The following is a 26,079-nucleotide window of genomic DNA, read 5'->3' as shown; positions in this document are numbered from 1 at the left end:
CTGTCAGTCTATTTGCGTTTTGTTCTTGATCTCTCACTTCTTTGTCCAGGTCTCCATAGCTAGACAGTGTAATTCCCAGGTATTTTATGTCCATTACTTACTTGTTTAATACTGATGCCATCAATTTCTATTTTACATCTAGTTGGTTCTTTGCTGACTACTATTGTTTTAGTTTTCTGAGATGAAATTGTCAAATTAAATTCTGTTGCACTTATGTTAAATCTGTGGACCAGTCTTTGCAGACTATCTTTATCTTGGGCTATCAATATTGCGTTGTCTGCGTAACAGAGTATTTTTATTTCTTTGTTTCCCATTCTGTATCCTCTTCCCCTGTTAACGCTTTTAATGATTTTATCCATTATCAAATTGAAGAGCATGTGCTCAATGAATCCCCTTGTCTTATTCCGTTGCATATTTCTATAGGTTCTGTAAGTTTTCCATCTATTCTGACTTCCATTTTGTTGTTTTTTGTAGATGTTTCCGATAGTTTTGATAACATTTAGAGCAACTTCTCTATTATACAGAAGATGGATAACATATTTGAGTCTTACTCTGTCAAACGCTTTGTTTATGTCCATCAGACACAGAAATGCTGGTCTATTATACTCTAGTGATTTCTCAGTAATTTGCTTTATAACGAATATTGCATCTTTACAGGATCTTCCACTACGAAAACCCTGTTGTTCATCTCCTAAACTTATCCTCTGATTTATTAGCACTTGTAAAAGTCTAGTTGTAAGTTTTAGCGCAGTATTTAACATGTTTATACCTCTGTAGTTTTCTGGCTGTTTTTATCTCCTTTTTTGAATAGTAGAATTAGTTCATTCGTTATCCATTCTACCAGTATTTTATTGTGTTTAATAATTGTATTAATTTATGTTGTTAATTGTTCTGTCATTGCTGCTCCACAATATTTCAGTAATTAGTTTGGTATCCCGTCTTCACCTGCTGCTTTTCTGTTCTTCAGGTTTTTAAGTATTTTCTGAACTTCCTGTAAATTTATATTTAGTTTTTCATTTGTGGTAATTCTTGGTATTTCCGGTTCTAGCGTCGTTTGTTCTTCCTTTGCATAAAGCTTTTTTTAGGTAGTCAATCTACGTATCGTTTTTTTATGTGTTTTGGTTCTATTAATTTCTTTTGCCTCCGTTCTTTGACCTCTTATGAAGCGCCATATATCCTCTTGCAGACCGTAAAAATGATGTTCGATTTCTTTCGAAAAGCGTTCCAAGTGATCAATTTTTTTTCTTACCAGTGCATGTATTTCGCTTCCAATAATTGTCTTGTAATTATGGTATGGCTCTTGTGTTTTGGTTGACGTGTATTTCAGTTAAGCTTTTTTCTTTTCTTTGCATTTTTCCTTCACTTCTGTACAAAACCATGGATTTCTTCGCCTTGGGAACGATTTATTTTTATCACTTTCTGTGATATATTTGTTTCTGTTTTTTGCGGATATTCTTTTTTTGGAATAGGTTTCTTGTGAAGTCATCCTGTAAGCTTTCGACTTTTATATTTGTGGTATCTTTAATCTTGCAAACCTAATCCCACTGAACTAATCTAGGTTCAAATGAAGGGATTATGTCGCGAGAAACAATAAAATATTTGATTTCAACCTATTCGCCAACTACTAAATGACTTGATATACCAAACCTAGAAATAAAAAGAAGAACAGAAGTTACGGATGCAGCTGAAGAATAGTCATGGCTAAATGGGCTTGGGTCGGACATGTTGCCATATTGACGAATGATACATAGACTAGAAAGATTCTGAAATGTCGACCAAGGCAAGAGACATATCAAAGCAGAGGACGACCACCGACTAGATGGACGAATGATATAAAGAGCATCACCAAAAATTGGATGCAAGAAGCTCAAGATAAAAATAGGTGGAAAATTTTACGAGAGGCCTACGTTCAGCAGTGAACAAATATGATTATTTGATTATGATTGTATGAATATTTTGATGATTGATAAAACGACTCAATATAAAAAATTATATCTGACAATTGACATGTTATAGCAGAGGAAGAAAAAATTTCGGAAATTCGATATGATAATAAAAGATGATGATGATGCTACCTATTCCATATAAAATGGTATTTTACATATATTATGTATAATAACCGGTTGGTATTAGTTTTTTTCTGTTTCAAATTAATTGTTAATACTATCTTTGCTCGGACCAAAGGTCCGTGCTATACGATTATTCGTATTCGAGTTTTGAAATCAGTTTAATAGTGCCACATCCTTACCGAGAGAGTCTTAAATAGATTAACTAAATTATAAAGTTGTGACTGAATATTTTAGAAATTAATAGAGTAGCAGATAGTAAAATGCATTAAAAAAGTAGAAGCGACCAAAATAAAATTCAATTGACATTCTCAATTAAACCTCCAATAAGGAAACAAAATATTTACAAGCATTTGTTTCGCTTTCACCCTGTATTCTTTTTATTCTAAATTGAAAAAGAGAAATGACCGTTGTTGTCCATAATAACTTTTTATTACAGTAATCTAAGTGTAATTATTACTTTCTTTACAGCTCGAAGCTATGTTCTAATAATAAAAATCGTGGACAGACCATTCATTATATTAGTCTTTTAAACAAATATTTCCGAAGGCAGATTTTTTGCATAACGCCTAGAATTCGCAATTATAAACGGTGTTTAAGAAAAAAGAAAAGGCTAGAAGAAATTTATTTCTTTAGCTTTTGCTCATTTTATAAGTGTCAATTAAAAATTCAATATAATATCAATCTTTTACTGTATAAGAGTATACTATATAAGAGTGTAATAGACCAGCATTTTTGTGTCTGATTGTCCTAAAGAAAGCGTTTGACAGAGTAAGACTCGAAGATGTAATCCATCTTCTGTATAATAGAAAAGTTACCCTAAATATTATAAAAACTTTTGAAAACATCTACCAAAACAACTAAATGGCAGTCAGAATAAATGGACAACTTACAGAACCTATAGAAATATGCAACGGAATAAGACAAGGGGATTTATTGAGCTCCATGCTCTTCAATTTGATCATGGATGAAATATCAAAAGCGTTAACAAAAGGAAGAGGATACAGAATCAGAAACAAAGAAAAAAAATACTCTGTTACGCAATAATCTGTCGACGACGCAATATTGATAGCCCAAAAAAAGTGAGAGATCAAGTGCAAAAAGCAAATAGACTGGCAAAATGCCTTAATAACACTATATGGCGAAACAGACACATTAACACTGAGATGAACTAAAGAATTTATAAAGCCAGTGTAAGACCAATAATGACATATGCCTCAGAGACAAGACCCGACACAGCCATAACGAAAAGGCTATTGGAAACGACAGAGATGAGAGTATTGAGAAGAATTACAGGAAATACGCTGAAAGATCGAAAGGAAAGTGAAGACATTAGAAGAAAATGTAACGTACAGTGTATAAAAGTATGGACATAAAATAGAAAAAAAGAATGGAATAACCACATAAGCAAAATAAAGAAGACTATAAAGAGATGAAGTCACCAATCGGATGACAGGGCAAAAGATGGAGTGACAATGAACAAGCAGAGTTGCTTATAAAGAGGAAGAAAAAGAAGAAGAAGAAGATCAATAATTTTAAATTATCATACTTAATTGGTAATAATCAAAAATAGTACTGAAATGGCATTGGAACCATAATAAGCGAAGCTATACAAAATAGCGTTACAAATGTCGTGTATTACTCAGATCGTATGCTACTTTTACAACTTCACAAAAAAAGAACATCAATCCCAATGATATAAACATAAAAATACGTGAACTTTATTGGTACTCCAATAAATCACCGTTTTGGAGTGTAATTGGTCGCGATGGATTTGCTTGAAAATTTGATTTAGATTCCTTTTACCCCCTACTTTATTTTTGAAGTTGAGCCCAGAGGTACTTTTCTCTGGGTGAAAGACGCCCCTTGTAGGGGTCAAAAACAAAATCTTCAAATTTCGAAAATAAACAAATTGAATAATCTAAGCAACTTTTATTCTATAAAGTTTTGTCACAAGTCAATACTTTTTGAGTTCATTGCGCGTGAAAATGTTCATTTTTTAAAATAAAAACCACGTTTTCAGACGGATTTTTACAAATAATAAAAAGTAAGTATGTATGTATAGAAAAAAATAAAATTAGCAAAAATGTAGCTTATAAAAAACTTAAAAAATATATTTATGAAGCCTGTAAATTGTAGAAGCAGAGTAGTAGCTCATGAAAAGTAGGTTCCTATTTGTCAAATTCCAAATCGAATATTTCAACGTAAACTATCCAAAAAAATTAAGCACTTTTCGGATAAAACTCATCCAAGCGTTTTTAAAGTATTTTGAAAAAGCTTTATTTTCTAAAATGTTTTGTTTTAATGTTTAAATGTTTAAATGTTCAGAAATGGAAGAATTAGAAAAGAAACATGACATGTACAATATGCACAAAAAATGTTGTGAAGTGGCTGGTCTGTATAATAAGAAAAGCACAAAAATAATCTAGTAGATAATGCAGGAAAAGTTATTATTGATGAACGAGAATTAATTGAAACATAGAGTAACTATCTAACTGAATTGTTTTAAGATAATAGACCAAACATACAGAGCAATGTATATCCAGAAGGATCTGAAATTTTAAAATCTAAAGTTGCTCATACAATGAAATCAGTCAAAATTAAGAAAAAAAACTGGACAGAACAACGTCCCAGTTGAACTTTTAAAAATGATACAAGAGGACTTTGTCAATGCTGTAGTTAACCTTTTGAATGATGTGTATACTGCTGATGAAACTCCTGAGGAATGGCTTAAGTCTGTTTTGATATCAATTCCGAAAAAGCAGCGAGCAAAAATATGCAACTATATTAATTAGTCTTATGAGCAGAATAAAGATTATACAATGAAAGGTAGAAGACCGAATATCACAAGGAAGATCCTAACAAGATGGATCTATCATATTACAGAGATATTCAAAAGACCTATGCATGAGTTAATAACAATGAATAGAGACAGAGATCTTTAGAGAGGGACAATACACGATATGGTATGGGATATAAGAACAGGATTAGTTTAGTTATACTCGATTTGTAAATGCATGATAGCATAGTTTTTATGGCAGAAGATACTTTATACAGGACTATACAAACAGAAAAAATATAAACGTCGATATTTTCTTGTGTCACTTTTGTACAAGAATTTATAAAAAATAATATAAACACCCGTACAAACTTAGAAAATAATACATAAAAGTTTCCAAAGTTTCGTCACTATTGTCTGCTAAAAGTTTGTCCAAAATGGGTATCTTATTTTGAAAATAAAATGAATATGTATATTTCGTCTCTCCCCCATATATTTTCTCCCCCTTCCTCTGAGTTTCTCGTAGTTTCTCCATCTTATTTTGCAAATACTTGTGGTCTGTATGACTATTTTTTCAATAGGCACACATAAAACATAATATTTTCTTGCTTAATAGTTCTACACATTATGTTTTGATACTACAATTTATTTGGTATTTATAGAGAGTCATAAATTTCAATTAAATATGTATGAAGAAACGCTTACAGAGTAGACATGTTTTAATAAGTGTCTATAAACCATTTACAATTATTGATAATCTTAGCTGTAAAATATCCGAATAACAGATTTATTATGTGAAAATTGTTAGAAATCGCATTCTGAAAACGATTTTAATAAAGACAGTTTTTTTAAATTAAGTAATTTTTGTAACTTCTAAACTACATTTACAATTTAAACCACAATATATATCAAAAAAATTAACCATAACCCACTAAAACGCAATTACCAGAGAAAGCACCGTTCTTTTTCAAATTTTTTTAGTATGATTAGCACCAATTATCATTTTATCGAGTCGTTAGAAAAATACACGCACCTGTGGATTTCAACTCTAGAGGAGTAGGTGTAATTAAAGTGTCTAGACAAGTGTATTAACAAATAGTAAGGTACTGAGTTCAAATTCTTAAACAGAACGAAAGTTGAATGAAGAAAAATACAAGGTTGTTGAAACTTTGAGATATAACAGTAATTTATTTAAACAAATGTATCAAATGATACTTTTTTTATATCAATGGAAAATTACTGTTAAATGTACAAAAATATCTTGTTTGGGGCGTATATTGAGACAAGAGAAGAGATGGAAAGAAAAATAGGAAGACTGAAGATGTGTGGACATAAAACAGGCTTCTTGAACTGATTGGACAGACATACAAAAAACAGGACAACTTGTTCTTATGGCGGAAGATACAACTAAAACAACGATGTCAAATAATTTTTTTTTATTTTGAATTAACGTGTCTCGACAGCTATTTTCATTGACACGGGAGCAAAGGTTTACAGTAGTACCTATTATATTTTGTTAAACAACTGTGTAGTCTTTGAGAAGTCTATTAGGCTCTTAAGTCGGCTTGAACAGTTCTGAAGAACTATGGGTTATATTGTTGGCAATGCGAGTGACTTGGTAGTGTTGACATTCTATGAGGATGTGCTTGACGGTAATAGGAATATCGTTGCAGTGAGAGCATGACTGTTGGTCTGCAGAGAAAATAAAATTACTGTGTGTCAAACGTGTGTGTCCTATCTTCAATCTCCGTATTGCTATCTTCTCTTTTCTGTTTAGGGATGCTAGGGATAAATAGCTGTTAACATTAGGTTGGATTTCTTTCAGCTTTATGTCTTTGGTGATGCAAAGTTGTCACTTGCCTTGGATATTCCTTTTGAATTTTGATTTTATATCTTCTTGGAACTGTATAATGTAGATGGGTTAGTTAGATGTAGATGCTTCTTTTGCAGCGCTGTTAGCCATCTCATTTCGTTGAATGCCGATATGAGAAGGCACCCATATTATTGTTATTGGATTCCCTCGGGAAGTGTGGAGATGCATCGATTTTAGTATTTTTTGCACTTGGTGATGTTGAGCTATACTTTGATGATTGTCAAAAGGGAACTCAAGAGCTTTTGAAATGCTGACGAGTTTTCCTAAAATCACGCTATACGCTTTGCAATATATCAGTCGTCAATTCAACAGATATCCATATTGGATTATTCCCAATTGCAGTTTTAATCGCTTCAACAGTAAATTGCATGCTGGAATCTACATATTTTTTTCGTAGAGTCGTAGCAGAAGGAACTTATACAATATCATTATTGCAGTACTTTTTTAAAAATTGTTGGAATAATGGATTATCTAGTTTCGTATTATTTGTAATTATTAGCTGCTGAACCGAATCTTGAGCTTTTGTGCACGAGATTTATGCGTTGCAGTACCCAAGTGTTGATCAACTTTTCGCATACAATCTGAAAATTGGAAATAAAAAAGTGAACCAATAAACTTCTCCACTTTAAACTTCTCCAGTAGTACTTCTCCATTTTAAAATTAATACAATATAATATTCTAATTTAATTGGTTTTCACCTCTATTAAAATTTTATATACAAGATATTAAGACAAAGGGCGATTTCCATGCACACTACATGTTACAATTTTAAAAACCTTGTTTCCCAAAGTATCTTTTGTATAAACTATTTTTTGAGTTTTGATCGTAGAATTTTTCTTCAAAAATATCAGAGGGTTTGGTCAAATGTCACATTTTTATCGTAAAAAAATAACGTATTAATTTATGACGAAAAAGTCAGTGTCAAACCATGTTTACACCTTTGCTAAAAATAATTTTAATATCAGTGTATTAAAATAAATTAGTTTTTCATAGTGAATGACAGTCATATTCTAAAACTTACGTTTTAACGTAAAATTATATTTAGCTTATATTTTTAGAAAAATATTTAAAAATTAAAAGAATAATTAAATTAAACATAATACTTACCGGTTTGTTATAAACCGTGCAAAATATATGGTTGTCATCAATGATTTTGAACTCTGTTTTACTATTAATCCACTTTTTCAGAAAAATTGATTTACTTGTCATTTGTTTTGGCATTTTCTAACACTTTTGGTAAACACTTAAACACTGAACAAAAGAATACACCAAACTGAAGTAACTTTAACTACGGACAGAACGACAATTGCATTTTGTCTTTTGCTAATACAAATTCTGGTAATTTTTTATTTGTTAAGCTTTCGAGAAAAACCATATTGATTAATGATTTATGATTTTATTTAATTCCGGCAACCAGCTTATCGCGTTTATTGTTCATATTGTCATATTATGCCAATACCAATAAGAGGTATTTCCAAGCGATATTTTTACCTACCTCGCTCAATTGCATTACTTCCGTTCTCAGATGTTTGTCTATATTATGGTATACCTGAAAATATGCACTTTTAATAAATGCATAGGTATGCACTTATCAAATTTATTCAAAATATGCACTTAATATGCATTTTTCATATTTCTCAAACTCTACTGATGAGGTATCTGTATGAATATTATATCACGTTGATTGTTCATTAAGATTAGGTTTTTTTAAGGTCATTGTGTTTTCTAAAATTTTACCTTTTTTTCACTATGAGCTTTATAAATGATAATTCATACTATCTTTTAAAAATTGTAATTAATAACGTAGAAAAACAGTCCTCGAAGAATTCTTAATCATAAATTTTTCTAGTCTTATTGTCACTAGCTATTTATTACAGTATTTCATCAAAAACGATCTCCTTTTACGCGATAAAATCATCAATTGCTACTCCCAGCGCAATAATTGCCGCTATATCCTTGATATTTACCAATATCGGTGCGGTTGAAACATCTATAACTGCTACATCTAATAAATGTCAATCAAACAAAAAAAGAGAAGCTATTTACAGGTAGAGTCAGTTGCGACAGTCACTAAATTAAATGGTTAAATAAATAATTTGTGTCTTGGAGCACTGAACATTTTATGTAACAGACGCTTTAAGTAGCCACTTAACAAGAGCCCGCGCATTCTTGCAAATAAGACTATTCAGGACAATTATAAGATACCAAAAATTAATTGTGCAAATGCGGACACTTTAGTATTACGCAATAATCATTAAATGTCTACAGAGCATTGCTTGTTTTTTCTCTTAAGACAATAATGAGCAATAAATATGTAATAAACTAGTTCTTCAAAAGGTTTACGACTTAATGAGTTCAAATTGTCTTCTTCTGTGTATTTTTATGTATTCCTCTCACTATTACTATAAGAAATACAGTATGAGACTAAAGTTAGTTCGTTCATTAACAATTTTATGAACCACAAAACTTCTTCCTCATTCCAGACCATCAAACTTTGCTTCATATTTTCAAAGGGCATCTTCCTTTCGTTTTATAATTTAGTAAGTATTTCTTTAATTGGCCGATTTTTATTCATTCTCTTTATATGTTGTTTTTATTATGTTCGTCATTCTTTTATTCTCTAATTAATTAAGTAGATAATTGGTCAAAATACTCTTACTAGTTTTGTTTATTTCAACATCAGATGTAAACACTTTTCCATCCACACTCTTAGTCTTCCACACTTCCGCAATCACTTTATAGTTCCACCACCTAGTTTTTTGTCCCTAGGAGCCCCTTTATAAGATGTTTTTCCTCTTCCACTCGTACCACAACTTTGCTGTTGGCTTCCCAATAATAATTTATCCCATCTATTACATCAAACTCTTCCAGCGCTCTACCCTCAAAGACTTTTGTCAAATCTTGATCCTTTAACTTCTACTACTTTACGTTCTGATGTCCTACATTCTTACCTTCCCACCTCATCTTTGTCTACTACCTCCAGTCGGTGTTTGTTAGCTACACACTCACCCCTTATCATTTTACAATTGGTAACTTCTTTTAGAGAGAACCTACTTTTCAGAGAACCTACTGTCTTACTCGCTGAAGTCAAAGATGCAATTAAATCGCTAAAGAAAAATAAATCACCATGCATTGATTCAATACCAGTTGAAATACTACAGTTACTAGGCAACAAAGGACTACATATCATCCATTGTATCTGTGTCGCTGTCATCAATCTTTTATTAGCATAGTATGTACGATTTCCACTGGAAATTTTATTTTAAGCCCTCTTTTTTGTGCTTCAGGATCAATTTCCTTGAACGTTTCCATTAGTCGTGTCTTGCTTCTACTAATAATGGCGACATCGTCTGCATATGCAGTAATTTATACTGTTTTTGTGTTTATATGGTCGGTTACATTGGTTTTTCTGATGACTGCTTCAAGAACTAGATTAAACGGCATGGTTGAAAGTGCGTCTCCCTGTCTCACCCTCACGTTGATGTCAAACAAGGGAGACAGTTAAACATCTACTCTAACTGCGGCTTTTGAACCCAGCAACGTGATTTTTTATGAGGCTGATATATTTTTTTTGGTATGGTACCTAGATTTCTGATGTCTTCCAGCATTTTGTCTCTTCTCACACTATCTAAAGCTTGTTTAAAGTCTATATGCATGTTATATAGTTCTATGTCGTATTCATAAGCTTTCTCTTGTATTGTTCTAAGTATGAATATGTTGTCTGTAGGGGCTCTATTTGGTCTGAATCCATTTTGGATTCAGACTTTTCAATTTGATTCAATTTCAGATTATTCAATTATATTTTTGCAGTATTCTGACAATCTAGTGTAGATAATGCCAGAAAGGATTTTGTATATTACATTTCGCAATGTACATGGTCTGCAATTCCGGCATTCCCTCTTATTTCCTTTTTTATATATTGGCTGTATAAAACCAACTGCCCATTCCTCCGGCATTTGCTCCTTGGTCCATACCAACTTTATCAAGTAATGGATTCTGCCCCAGACTCCTGTATATTTCAACAATTCTGGCGAAACTCCATCCGTTCCTGGCGTTTTACTGTTTTTTATCTTCCTTAGTATTTAAACTACTTGGTCATAATTCGGATTTTTAATGTGATGCTCCGCCGTAAAATATATTGTTTCGTTTTGATCATTTCCATTGTCTGCATTTAGGTTTTCCTCAAAGTATTCTTTCCATGTCATTATAATTTTTTGTTTCACCGTTAGTAGTTCTCCGTCCTTGTCTTTTCATATTGTTAATTTTGGTCTAAGTGACTGTGTGCTTTCTTTTATTCTTTTATAGAATTTTCTTCTCTCATGTCTGTTTTTATGTTCTAGGATTTCTTGTACTTGTATTTTTAAAGCTTCTCTTTTTTTCTTCTGCATATTCTAGTCGCTTGTATTCTCGTTTCGTTATAAATTTTTCTGCTATTTCTTGTAGTGCTTTAAAGTTGGTTAAGCCTAGCTTGCCTTTTTTCCTCTACTGCTGTTCTGCATTCATTATCATACCATTCCGCATTTCTTTGCGAGTTCATTCATATAGTGCTGAACTTTTCCTTTTAAGATTTATTCATCTTTGTCTTTTATCTCTTTTGCAATCTAGCAGCCTCTAGAGTTAGCTAGGTATTCACCTCTGGATTATTTGACACTGTTCCTTTGTGTACGTCCATACGTCTAATAATGTTTGCGTTTAGGTTAAAGTTGATTTTTTTAAACAAACCACTTCAACTTCGTTATCCAGCATTCAATAATTTTATCTTTGCAATAGTTTAAACATAAAAATGTAAATAGTGAAGAAATATTAATGTGTTGGTTGGGTTAATTACATATAGTTTAGAAAAATCTCATATAATTAATAGAACCTACATCACAGGCTATGACATCCAATGCTTTTGCACAAAATACTTTGGATTTTACACATAATTATAGAGCCTTTGAACATTTTTTTAAAAATTTTAATTTTTATGATATTATCGTTAGTACCACAGACTAAAATTTTATTTTGTTTCAGATATTTGAGATCAGTTTGATAACTTTAAGGATACACTTACCAATTCAGCAGTAAGGACGAATGTTGTGATCTTTCTTCAACTTGGGCTCATTTTAAAGAACCAAGAAGCTTGTTCTTTTGGGTGAGTTTATAAAAATTACTAACTGCAGGTTTTTCAAATGAGAAATCTTCAATTTTTGTACGGTTTATAAAAGAATTGTCAATCTAAAAGACATTAGGCATACTATATGCTGAAATCAGACATTCCTAGCAATTTGTTTACCAATGTTTTACCGTTATTTGAAGAGGTCAAGGTTTTTCGTAGCAAAATATTAATCATTGTTTTTTATTGTTCGACTATCTGCATTTCGTATTCACGAATTTTATATCTTCATCAAACATGACCTTTTTAAACAGTTTTTACCATTTTTACGAGTTGTGCAGGTGTACATTTTTGAATAATTTCAAATATATTTTATATGTATATATATTTGAATATATATGCATATGATATGCAGCTGAATTAATAAAGCAAAGAGAATACTTTTTTTCACTAATCAAATATATTTCGGTATGCTTTATACTATCATCAGCGAATGAAATTTGAGATTGCGGCCATTAGATTGAAATGGTATGTAAAAAATCTTCGAAAAAACCAGCATATCACCATGTTAAGTCTCTCTTCTCTTTGTCAACCATTTTCCATCTACTCCCGAATGTAGGTATCTCCCAATTGTGTTCATCTTTCTCTCATCTACCCATCTTTTTTGATGTTTTCCCATGCTTGTTGGTGCCGTCCTTGGTCTCCATTCTAGAATTCTCCGTGTCCACCTGTTGTCATTATATCGGGCTACGTAACCTGCCCAGCGCCATTTCATTTTTGTAATTTCTTACACAATATCCCTAATCTTCGTTCTACGTCTTATCTCGGTGTTTCTAATCTTGTCTCTCAGTGATATCCAAGCATGATTCGGTCCATTGCTCTTTGCGTTTGCGTTGTTTCTAATTTTTTAGCAGCTTTTTTGGTAAGGGCTACTGTCTCCAAGCCGTAGGTACAAACTGGTAGTATGCATGTATTATACACCTTTTTCTTTAAGTTTACAGGAATGGAGGTGTTTTTCAAGATATATGCTAGTTTGTCGAAAGCGCCCCATGCCAGTTGTGTTACATTTATTTTCTTGGCTAGTCCGTTTGTATCCATTTGTTTGTTACTCCAAGTGGAGTTACAATTTCTTTTTTAAAAAACATTGAATAACAATAACATTATCACAGGACACTATAAAAACTTTATATTAGTATATTAAGTACAACTTCATTGCTAGGTACAATGTGAAACTTTACTCAAAACAAATAATTTTAAAATATACCTTAGTAATTTTGAGCAAATAAATGAATTAATGATCGATTTGCTTTACCAAATTTATCCTAAGTTAAATTGTATTAGAAAGAAATCGAGAAACATCAGTTAAATAACTTTTTAGCGTCAGTACCGACATTTTGAGAACGTATAAAGTATGCCTTGGAACAAAAAAAAAACGTAAAATGTATCTGTCACTATTACTATTTATTAAAATAAGTAGTATCTACTTGTATCACAGAAGCTGGTAATATTGTTGTAGTTACAGCATATTTGTAAAAAAAAATTATTTTTTAAATAGGATTTTTTTAACTGAACTGTTTAATAGCTTTAGAAGCTGTTTACTAGCTTTAAACGTGGATAATTAGAGATATCCGCGCAGAAGACATACTACAAAAAAAGCCAGTAAAAAAAAATGTTTTTTAAATGGCCCCACAGGAAATGGTCTAAAGGATTCATGTCGGGTGAACGTGGAGGCTATTTGATAAAACCACAGCTTCCAATCCTTCTTCTGGGAAACACATTATTTAAGTATTGCCTCACCACACGAGCATAGTGAGGTAGAGCACCATCTTGTTGCATCCAAATATCGTTGTTTGGGGTACTGTTATTGTCTAAAAGTTTCGAATAATGAAATTTCTACATTAAAATGTAGTTGTACTAGTTACTAGGTTATCAAAAAGGATTACATAACATCCATTCTATCTCTGTCGCTGTTTGGAATTCAAGAAAATGGCCATCTGATTTGGGTACCTCAATTTATATCTCTGAAGAGAGAGGATAGGTGTGATATTTTTTTGAACATTTTATTCCAATTAACGTGCTGTGTGTCTCTGTGCATGGCAGATAAATGCTAACTGCCTTTCCATTTTACAACTAGTAACTTTGTAATCCTCTGTATTTCGCTCCCTCTCGTGCATGATGAGATACATAATCTCGTAGACCAATACTTTGCAACTTGGATTCATGATAGTTGGTATTATGTATTATATATAAAGAAGATCAAGATAGTTGCTGGAAATTAGATTCATGATAGTTGGTATGTCTTATAAAGGAGATCAAGATAGTTGCTGGTTATATTTGAGCCTTCGATCAAGATATACACAAACTTTTTAAAAAGATAGCTCTAGAATCCAGGCTCGAATGAAATTTCTTAGAAGAGTGAAAGGCCGCACAAGACTTAACAGAACGAGAATTAACTTCTTCTTCGCGTGGCGGAATGGAATCTACCATTGCAAGGCTTCTCAATCTTCTGCAATATGGAATAATTGTCCTGCATTTGTTATCTGTGTCCATTCATTAATGTAACCAAGAAACTTGTTTTCTTTCTACACCTCTACGGCCCTCTATTTTGCCTTTAAGGATAAGTTGTAATATTTTATATCGACTTCCCTTTACTATATGTCCCAGATAAGACATTTTTCGATGTTTAACAGTCTTTAGCAGTTCTCTATCTTTGTTGACGCTCCTTAGTACTTCTTCATTAATTTTCCTTGCTGTCCAAGGTATCTTCAGTATTCGTCTCTGAACCCACATTTCCAATGCTTCAATTTTGTTCATGATCGATACTTTTAGCGTCCACACTTCTGCACTATACAAAAGTACGGACCAAACATAGCACTTAACCATTCTTTGTCTTAGTTCTAAACTGAGATGCTTATTGCAACGAAATGACTTCATTTTCATAAAAGTAGTTTTAGTCATTGCTATTCTACGTTTTATTTCTATGTCTCGATCTAGTTGGTCCGTTATGACAGTTCCCAAATATGTCATTTTGTGAACTTCCTCAACTTGGACTCCGTTTAATTGAAGCTTTGCATCGGAATGTGGGTCACGACTAAACACTAAAAATTTGGTTTTGTTTGAGTTGAGAATTGACTGGACAGACAACTCTACTTGGTGAATACAGAACAAAATGAAAATACTATCAAGAAAACAGATGAGAATGAACTGTGCTTTATATGTTTTAACAAAAATCAACGTATACGAAAATACCCATTTACGAAAAAAATACTTACTACGAAACACGCGAAAAATACCGATTATCTAAATTAACCATCAGCGATGAGTTCGTGAAATTAGATATCTGGGAAATCAGATTCTGAAAATCTAAATGTGATTCCTCGTGATTAAATAAAATGTTCTTAGGTACGGTAAAGTGAAATATTCACTCACTCACTTATATAGCGACCTTGGAAATTCTCTCACACTCGTCGTCGTATTTCTTATTCCGCCGGCTTCGATATGTACAGTTACTTATTCCAGATCACTACGTTTTAAATAAAAAAAGGTTAATTAGTAGGTACGCCAGCGTCCTCTAAGTCTATTATTGCTTTTACTGTGATTTGATAATTACCATCGTGTATTTACCAATGTGTTATTTAATAATTTTATTATTTTTCTTACTAGATATAATAATATATCTGGGTTTTAAAAAATGTCGCGTAAATTACTATAAATCTTACCATAATAGATTTTTCTTTTAACTACTTTTAATGCTAGTCATTAGCTTTGAAGCTTCTAAATCTTTAAACATTTTCAGAAAACAAATAGCAGATGTTTGATACCTATTTAAGAAATTATCAGCAGCCCGTCAAAATCGGGTATTCTTGATATTTTTTGTTAAATTTCAGTGAATATCTTTAACTTAAATGATATATTTTTAATAAATCATTCTTAAGTAACGTTTACACATTTTCGTTATGCTTGTGAATAAGAAAAAAGTAGAGAACCTACTGTCTTACTCGCTGAAGTCAAAGGTGCATTTAAATCGCTAACGAGAAATAAATCCCCAGGCATTGATTCAATACCAGGTAAAAATACTACTAAGTTACTAGGTAACAAAGGATTACATGCCATCCATTCTATCTGTGTCACTATTTGGAATTCAGGAGAATGGTTATCTGATTGGTGTCTCTCTCTTTCTCTCTTTCTCTCTCTCCCTCTCTTTCTCTCTCTCTCTCTCTCTCTCTTTCTCTCTCTTTCTCTCATTCTCTCTTTCTCTCTTCAGCCTTAAGTAATCCAACTTTGGACATAGGCCTCCCTCAAATCAATCCAGTGTTTTCTATTTTGCACCACTTGCTTCCAGTTGTGTCTTCCGATCTTCTTAATATCATCAGAACATCTCATTTGTGGTTCCCATGATCCATCTCATTGACCCAGTCGAGCATTGTGTCCTGCGAAGCTCCATTTTAATTTGGCAGCATGTTCTCCTGCGTCTTTTACTTTCGTTTTGCTTCTAATCCATTTGTTTGTTTTTTTTTTTCTATAAAAGCAGAGTGACGATAGCGAAAAAAGTGACGATAGTTTGGAGAGATTAATTATTGTTTCTGGGAACGTGTCGGGGTGAAGATGAAGAGCACGATCACCAACTAGATTGTCCGACCAGATTAAGAATTCATCTGGAAACTCATTCTGCGAAGCTCTCAGAACAGCTGAAAATAGAGACCAATGAAGAAAAGGTAGTGTACTCGCTTCGGCGGTACATATACTAAAATTGGAACGATACAGAGAAGATTAGCATGGCCCTTGCGCAAGGATGACACGCAAAATCGTGAATCGTTCCACATTTTTAAATTCAACTCTCTACTTCAGTGGAATATTGATGGTTTTTTCCATAGCCTTGTCATTACAGCGTTAAGTATATATTATAATAAACATGAAACTAGTCCTATTACTTTTAAAGTTAAACTAAATTCAATCCTAGATCAACAATACAATAAGTGGATTAAAATTTATACAGATGCATCCAAAGGTGAACTTGGCGTTGGAGTAGCAGTGGTAACCCCAAATGACACTTTTCAATTTAAACTTCCTTTAAATTCCAGCATCTATACTGCAGAACTATTTGGTTTGCTCAAAGCCATCAAGCAAATAAATATTAAAAACATCCCTTGTTGTCTAGTCCTTTCTGACTCTCTCAGCGCAGTCAAAGCTATGCAAAATGTATACCCTAAACACCCCATTGAGAAAATTATCAGGGACGTATTAATGAAAGCTCAAGAAAATTTCAGTCCACTTCCTATGGATACCATCTCATATAGGCATAGAAGGAAATTAAGAAGTAGATACTAGTGCGCGTAACGCTATCACCAGTTACGCATCAGAAACAGAGTGTTGGAGTATCGCAGGCGATCTAAAAGTTTAAATCAAAAATAAGGTGTTAAGTGCGTGGAATCGGGAGTGGAATGACTCTTGTTCGAAACTCAGAACCATCAAAAGTGATATTTTTTCATGGAAGTCCACAGCCAGAAGTAAAAGATGCCAAACTATTATTACACGTCTACGACTTGGACACTGTAGGTATACTCATGCCTATCTCTTCTCAAATAGTAAACCTGCAAAATGCGAAACATGCAATACAGTAGACAGTAAAAAGCGCTTCTTGATAGACTGTCCTAAATATGTAAACCAAAGACAGTCTTACAATTTGCCAAATAACCTGAAAGCACTCCTCAACAAAAGTTTAGTTCCGAACAATTTATTAGGTTACTTAAAATGTAAATATATATGTTACACAAAATTTAACTTAATTAATTGTTACAAATGTTCAATTGTTCACAAATTGTAATTAATTGTTACAATGATTGATTGTTACAAATGTTAAATTTAATATTATTACAAATAAATGTTACAGGAATGTCGCTAATAACCTTTGGGTGGATGCGACTTTGTTTCTTTAAATAAAAAAAAGGAAAAGGTAGTAAATGTTTTCAGAAAAACAACAAAATTTATAAATTATGCCTCAATATATTTTATTGAAAACATTTAACTACTGGCTAAGACATTTATTTAGTGGGAGAATTATTTCGTGTGGTTTGTTAATTTGCATTTAAACTTTTATCACAATATTAGGCCCCTATCCATATCTTAATATTTATTTTTAAATCCACCAAATCTTCGTATCAATAATTAAAACGTATTATCGCAATAAAACGACTCGTGCGTGTATCGTACCTACTTACCTATTAGGTACAATACATCCAAAACTCTCCAAAATAATCTGTTTTCCTTTGTAGATAAACAAACTGTACATTGTACACATTTTGAAATATTATTAGTTTAGTTTGTAGAAGCTTACGAATTCAAGCGAATGCAATTTAAACAGTTATTATTTTCGATCGCCGGTCGTTTGTTTTGTGATCGTTTATTGGAAAAGCAAATATTTGTGGATGGACAAGGTGTGAGAATTTAAGTAGTTTGTGTAAAAGGTGAGTTACATATTAATGGGTTGTTTTAAAGTCATGTTATTACAATTTCTTGGGCAAATATTTATATATATATATATATATATATATATATATATATATATATATATATATATATATAGATATATATATAATATTTTGTACCAGAAATTATAGATTTTATTATAGAAACTTCATTCTTTTCTTAATTGCTCTTACAGTTGATTCGACTAAATTAAAATATTTTCCAATTGCCGTAGATCCTTCTCCTTTTCCTAAGAGATCTAAAATTGCAGTTTACGTTTCCAACGAAATTGATTGATTGATTTATTGAACAATTTATTTTTCTTGAGAAAATGAAAACAACATTTCGTATCAAGCTCCCTTTTTGAAATTGTCTACTTTTCCAAAACCAAACCTCTCGTTTTCTTTCATATTATCTGATAAAACACCTTCCTTGGCCAATCAGCACACTCCAATAAAAAATATATCTTTCCCACTTTTTCTTTTTGCCAATCTTCTTTCTTTGTCTCCTTTCGTTTTATTATACACACAACATACTACCAAGCCAGAAGCTTGACAATAAATTTCTACGTCAAACACTCATTTGGATTACCCCAAAGTCAATCTATATTGATGTCGCGGTCTTAGAAAACAATTTTATTTTCTTATTCCTAAACAAATTATGCAAATTACTGGTAATCTTTTCTATTTACATTTACAAACGCTTACAAATAAAATTTTCAAAAAATCCATTGTTGAAATTAAAATTTTTATTCCTCAGATTTTGTCCTGTCAAATCTAATGACAATTAATTGCTCGTGGAATCACTTTTAATTGTTAAAAACGCACTTTCAGTGGAATAGAGTTAAATTTAGACAGATGCCTGCATATTTAATTCCTTAAAATTTTTCCAAAAGTAAAAAATCGAGGATTATGGATGTTATTTAAACAACTCCTCGCCATTTGGTAAAATGAAAATTTGGTACAGGTAGCAAATTTCCTTGAAACAAATAAAAATCCAATAAATGTTTCTATGTCTTTATTCAAAATTCCTAATGTACAACTTTAATTTAATATAATATTACCAATACCTTTTTTATCTACTTTCGTGTCCGCCCACGGTATATTATTTTAAAATACCTGCCTATTCATGGTCTTTGCACAGGTCTTGGATATTGAAAATTCCCCGGATACTATCTGAATCCATTTGTCGTAGTACATAACTATTGATTTCATTTTCATTATGTATTATCTATGGTCTCTCGAATAATGGTATAAGCTTTGCACAAATATTGTTAACGTAACCTCCGCTGGACGGTACTCTCGGGAGTCTGGGTCTTTCCATCATCTTAGTGGCATTGTTCCTTTCATATTCCGGCGTCCCTTTCGCCATGGTGTTTGATGCAAAATTGAGATACTTTTCTATTTCAGATACCTTCCTATTCCATCGCTTGTGTTATCTGTCAGTTGCAATTCTGAGAAACTTTATGATTTCTTGAACGTACCTTTCCGAGTGATTGCTTTGAAGATGTCTAATACTTACAAAATTGGTCTCAATTCCTCTTTCTCTATTTTTCTCAGAATTTCTTTGCCTTTCGTTGTAGGACAGCTATATAATTTCACGGATTTGGAAAAAATGTCCACCGTTACCAAAATATGCTTTTTCTATTAAGAAGTAATACTCAAATCATTTATTATGTCAATAACTACCATATCCAATTTTTGGCTCGACACTACTCTGCAATCTTTTAATTCTTAAAATTTTGAGTTTTGTATCGAATATATCGACTTCCCACTCCAATTTTTGTAGGTTTCTGCCACTCATGGCTTAAGTAGTTGGGCTGTATTTCCAATTCGTCCTAGAATTTACGCTTTCCTGATGTTCTGTCTGTTGCTAGGTCATTATTTACTTATGGAGTATCGTTTCCATGTCCACATCCACAATACCTATCATTTTTCTAATGCTATCATGTATATTATATAGATTATATATGAATCCTCAAGCATATCTATATTAATCCTCAGACATATTAATTTATGATTAAACAAGATAAGTTTTTTTTTCTTGCACCCAACAAAAAACAAATCACTTCAAGCCTCGCGTACTTCCCTTTTTTATTTTGTTAAAGTAATTCACTAGATCTTTTAAAAATATGATAATATCTTGAACATAAGATAAGGATGTGAGTGATGTATGGTGTAGAATTGCCTATCTTTTATCTCATTCTTATGAAAATATTTCGTTTATTTTTTTTTGTTGTTTGTAAACCATTATCATTGATATATACGAAACTAACGTAAGCAAATAATTGCAGTGGTACAGTAAAGAGGAAGTGTATATAGTGCAGGAATATGGATAGTTTGGAGATTGAGTTCCCGGACTCCAGAATAAAAAATCTAAGAAATGATTTTACAAAAATTTAAAAATGGAATATTTCATGGCTCTATTTAAAATTTCGGACAGCAGTCCAAATTATGGTAAAATACACCTTCCCCTGATAACTCAGGGAACGAAAAAGATGCTCAAAGAACCAATTAGTTTTTTTTTCATCTGGTTTTCATAGCGTCTTACGCCTTCCTATTTCTAATTTTTATTCTCGCTGTCGTTTCAATTTCCAGCCTGAATATTTTTCTCGGACATTATATTTTGTATGCCTCCTAACCAAGTCCAGTTTAGTCTTCCTCTTTTTTCTTTTAACTGATACCCAATTTGTTATTTGCTTAAAAAGTCATATATTATCCATTCCTAGGACACGACCATACCAAACAAGCTGTCTGCATTTAATTTCCTCAATAAGAGTTGTTAAGCCACTTTTAGTTGGTCGTATATTTTCGATTCTTGATATTCTGTCATATCTTCGAAAGGAGTCCATTTCTATAAGCCACGTCTAAGGATTTGTTTAGCTTCAATTTTTCGCATTCATACATTATGATATTTTTAAAGATTGTGTTACAGTTTTCTTTCTCGATATATATCTTTGGATCACAATATTGAATATAGACATCCTATAACCTTTTTCCCGCTTACTAGCCTTTCTTATATTTCCTTTTAGTGCAACCACTATGGTTAATTATTGTGCCTAAACAGTTGTACTCCCTACAAAAGTATTAATTACAGTATTTTTATCTCTGAATAGGTTTTCTTTTGAGTTTCCAATGCACAAGCTTTGTGTTTTTGTTTGATTCGCGTATCTTGTTCTTCTTCTTCTTCTTATATAGACATGACTCTGTCTGTTTTTCAATGTGCCTCCAGTAAGTTGTCCTTCCATCATTTTTGTTGTCTTCCTACTTATCGTCTTCCTATTGGCGAACCGTCTCTTGCCGTCTTTACTACTCTATTTATTGTCATTCGGCTTATATGATCGTTCCATTCTACTATTCCATTTCTTACCCAGTTCTTGATGTTCTCCACCTTGCATCTCCATCGTATATCTGTACTTCTAGCTCTGTCCCATAGTGTCTTACCTTCAATTTTTCTAAGTGTTTTCATATCTGCTGTTTCTAACGTTCTTTTTGTCCTCTCTGTGTCAGGTCTTGTTTCTGCCGCGTATGTCGTTATTGGTCTGATGACTGTTTTAACCTACAGTGTGTAAATGTATAGACACAAAATAGAAAAAAAAATCGAATATCCACATAAGCAGAAAGTCCAAGAGTAACGGCCTTCAAATTTTCAGCAAATTAGGTTCCTTAGGACGTTTAATGCAGTACTATTTTGCTTCCTACATCGAGTAGAATAAATTGCCATGCCGGTTGAATCAACATGTTATTACCTCTGTAAAATCTTTAGGGAAAACCTCTTTTAATAATAAGTTCCACTAGTGTAGCTGCTACAATACGTTATGCGCTACCCTTTTATGAAAGATCTTTTAGTAATTATTCCATCGTCTCCACCAGTGTGTTCATATTTGCTAAACTATGGCATCGCCTGCTCCTCAGTCAGAAATCTCATGATTTCAACTACACCCCTTGCATGGTGCTGTCCGGCGGGTTAGCTGCATAATGATTTTTTATAGAGATATTATTATTCTACCCCTTCTTTCTATGTCGGTTGTAAAGTTGCTAAATCAAAGATGCAGTCGAGATCATCGAAGTCTAAATCTATAGAACAGTGATTAGTTCAGCAAAACACAATAAAAAACCGTATGTTTTTGGAGTTTTTCTCTTTTGAAGTTACTTAATATTCTTCAAAATACGGTTTTTGCCTGCGATTTAGTGTTTTAGGTTGTTTTCATCCGCCAGTATATTAAGTTATTTTCGACGTTCCAATTCACAAGCCCTTGTTAATTTCTCTTGCTCAGTACAAGATTACCTATATCTTCTAGTAAAATATAACTGTTGAAATTTCCACCACCCGCAGGGTCTCCTTGGCTACTGTTGTTTACAGAGCCATTGTAATTCCAAGGTCAACAAGTTTTTACACTTTGTTCAATTTGAGGATAACACTTTTTAGTCATCATCAATCAGCCAATCCCGTCCACTGCTGGACATAGGCCTCCCTCAGTTCTTTCCAGTGTTCTTTACACTGGGCCGCTTGTAGCCAGTTTCCCGCTACTCTTTTTATGTCGTCGGTCCATCTAGTCGGTGGTCGTCCTCGGCTTCTTTTATAATTTCTGGGCCTCCATTCCATAATTCGTCTTGTCCATCGTCCATCTTGTGTTCTGGCTAAGTGTCCTGCCCAGTTCCACTTAAGTCTCGTGGTTCTTTCGATGACGTCTTGAACTCCTGATCTTTGCCTGATTTGTCGGTTTGTTATGTGGTCTCGGAGGCTCACATTCAGCATTGCACGTTCCATGGCTCGTTGTGTAACTCTTAGTTTATTCGCAGATTTCTGCGTAAGTGTTAAAGTCTCTGCTCCATAAGTTTGTACAGGCAAAACACATTGGTTATAAACTTTTCGCTTGAGACACATGGGAATTGAACTTTTTAGAATATGGCTTAGTTTGCCAAATGCTGCCCATGTCAGGCCTATTCGCCTCTGTATTTCATTTGTTTGATTGTCTCTGTTTATTTTGATCTCGTGTCCCAGATATTTGTAAGTGTCTGTTTGTTGTATGGTATTATTGTCGATAGTTATATTTCCACTCATTACGAGATTTGTCATAAGTTTAGTTTTCTCAAAGTTTATCTTTAATCCTGCTCTTTCAGACAGACTTTTAAGCGAATGTAGCATAGAAACTGTATCCTGTAAGTTATCTGCGATTAATACGACATCATCTGCAAACCTCAAATGATTTAATCTTTCTCCATCTATATTGATGCCCATATCTTGCCATTGGGTGTTCTTAAATATTGACTCTAGAGCTGCCGTGAACAATTTTGGTGAAATATTGTCTCCTTGTCTTACTCCTCGACCTAAGCTGAATTTTTCTGTGTCTTTGTGTAGTCGTATACTTGATGTAGCGTTCTCGTAGATGTTTTTGATTAGTGACGTGTACCTGTAATCTATTCGGCTTTGATTTAGGGCTTCCAGTACGGTTTCAAACTCTACAGTATCAAAAGCCTTCTCGTAATCGACAAATGCAAGAACCAGTGGTATGTTGTACTCGATGCATTTTTCAATTAAGATCTTTATGGTGTGCAAATGGTCATTTGTGCCATATCCTCTCCTAAAGCCTGCCTGTTCTTTGGGCTGATAGAAATCAAGTTTAGGTGTTAGTCTCTTTGTTAAGATTTTCATAAAGAGTTTATACATATGTGTCAAGAGGCTGATGGGTCTATAATTTTCTAATTTAGTAATATCACCTTTTTTGTGTAACAAGACTATCACTGCATTGTTCCAGTCTTTAGGAATCGTACCCGCATGTAAGCATTTATTAAACAGTTCGCTTACTGATTTTAATAGAATTTCTCCTCCTGCTTTTATTGCCTCAATAACGAGTCCATCGTCACCAGGCGATCGATGGTTCTTCATTTCCTTTAAAGCTGATCTTACTTCTGACACAGTAATGGGTAAAAGTATTTCCGATCCCTGATTTATGAGAGTTTTTACTCGTGTCGGTAAATTTTCTTGTGGTCTTTGGCTGGTATAGAGGTCTTTATAAAACTCTCTAGTTATTTTCAGAATGTTTTGTTTATCTGTTGTTGCCTTTCCATCTTTATCTTCTAGCTTGTATATTTCTTTTTTACTTTGTGTGAGTTCTCTTTTCATTTTTTAGTACTTTTTAGTACTACACCACAAATATACATATATATTATGTTTGGTTTTACCACCATGTTCTAGATTCAATACATTTAAATGGTATCTTTTTCCATGACTACTATTAAAGTATTCACCGCTCTTTTGGTTACATTGGTAGACATACTAGTACAGTTGACAGAATAGCTGATCAAAATCGAATTAAAACAAGCTGTGGCTGTTCAAATCGATATAGAACGATTAATATCTTCAAAAATTTAAATGCTTAGAATACAAGACGGGAGAAAAGATATAATGGACCGAAGTAGATGGTACAGCTCATAGTGACAGTGACATCAAAAACTCATGAAAATTTGTGAAGCTACTCAGAAAGGGAGACAGGGAAAGAGAATTACCTATTCGCCCTTAACCAACAAATACAAGCCATAGAGAAGAATCTATTGCAAAACAAGAAAAAATGAAATTAAATTTTTTGGCAACTTCAATTGATTCAAAAATCTTTTAATTATTTTTGTTATATAAGCAACGACCTGGTAAATTCTTTGGTGGTATGGTCGGATAAAACCGATTAAGATAAGGTTGTTTTTTTATATATAGATACTTAAGTTCACAAGATTTGTTTAATTTTTCAATGCTGATAAAGAAATATTTCTATTTTAAAATTTAAAGTACGTATCTTATCTTTTATATTTTTATTTAGATGCAAACTTAACCAGCTGTTGGTACACGTATTAGATTTATTAATGAAAATAGATTTACAGGTGTTTATGCAAAATATTTAGTAAAAGTTATTGTTTTATAAAATATTTTGCAAATAAATGTGAATTGTTTGTAAAATATGTAAAAGTTGACGTAAACTAATGGAATGTATACTTTTGATATTTATATCAGGACAAAAATACCTTTTGTTCGAGTAGTTTTTAAATAAAAATAAACTTATATAAAAGACAAAAAGCAAACTGATCAGTTATCAGTCCCACATCAATCAATATTCTCATTAAGGATGTGACGAATTAAATATTTAATGATCTATTACGGGATAATTAATAATAATTAAATGAATATCAACTATATTACCTTCAATAGCCCTGGCGAGATGAATGAACTTTCAGTCATAGGTGCAAATAATCATCAAATTTTAAATGGTTGCAATAAACAATCAAAACAATGTATAGGTTAAGGTAAAACTAGGTTAGGACTAGGAAAACGAATTTTAAGATGTGTGTATTGAGTTGCGTCTGTTCTATCTTATTGACGCCTATGCTCTCGATCCTGAGATTAATTCTTTGATCGGGGTTATAGGAATCGTAAGGATACAGTGAGGATAAATGTATCGATTAATTTACACAACCATATTTAAAAAACTTTGAAGAAGTGTTTTTTTTAACCCGGGTAAAATCATCAAATGACATCAATTCCTTAGGTTATATCTTGCGTAACATGGGTATCAGGGTATCACAAGTTACTTTTCAATACATGTTCTCAAATTCTTCCAATAGTAGATTGTTGTTCTATATTGTTAAAGATCTCTTCGTATTTGGTAAAGATCTTTTATAGTTTTTTCCTGGGATACACACTTTAAAAACTTCTTTTTTCTTTCATCAATTTTGGTGTTACTTAAATATAAATCTTGATAAACACTCCCAAAATTCTTGGAAAATAAATTAAAGATATCATTAAATTTATG

The 26,079-nt window shown here is 32.5% G+C and overlaps 1 protein-coding gene and 1 non-coding gene across 4 annotated transcripts in view; both read left to right on the top strand.

Moving 5' to 3' along the window:
- The window catches only part of LOC140436337 (uncharacterized), a 223,365-nt gene that overhangs the window by 140,277 nt on the left and 57,009 nt on the right, over positions 1-26,079 (top strand). For 2 of the 3 annotated variants that reach the window (XM_072525061.1, XM_072525062.1), the window contains one exon: positions 11,732-11,852. The gene's annotated coding sequence lies outside the window, so the exon portion shown is untranslated. Of the gene's footprint in view, positions 1-11,731; positions 11,853-18,132; positions 18,278-26,079 lie in introns of those variants that run through there. The other variant, XM_072525063.1, reaches the window with a different exon arrangement.
- On the top strand, positions 16,534-16,640 carry LOC140437938 (U6 spliceosomal RNA). Its single transcript, XR_011950420.1, has one exon. It is a non-coding gene; the product is annotated as a U6 spliceosomal RNA (small nuclear RNA).

Source organism: Diabrotica undecimpunctata, chromosome 3 (assembly GCF_040954645.1).
Source record: "Diabrotica undecimpunctata isolate CICGRU chromosome 3, icDiaUnde3, whole genome shotgun sequence".
NCBI classification, from domain to species: Eukaryota; Metazoa; Arthropoda; class Insecta; order Coleoptera; family Chrysomelidae; genus Diabrotica; species Diabrotica undecimpunctata.
Note: the sequence above shows the minus strand (reverse complement) of the source record. Positions and strands in the feature narration are given on the sequence as shown.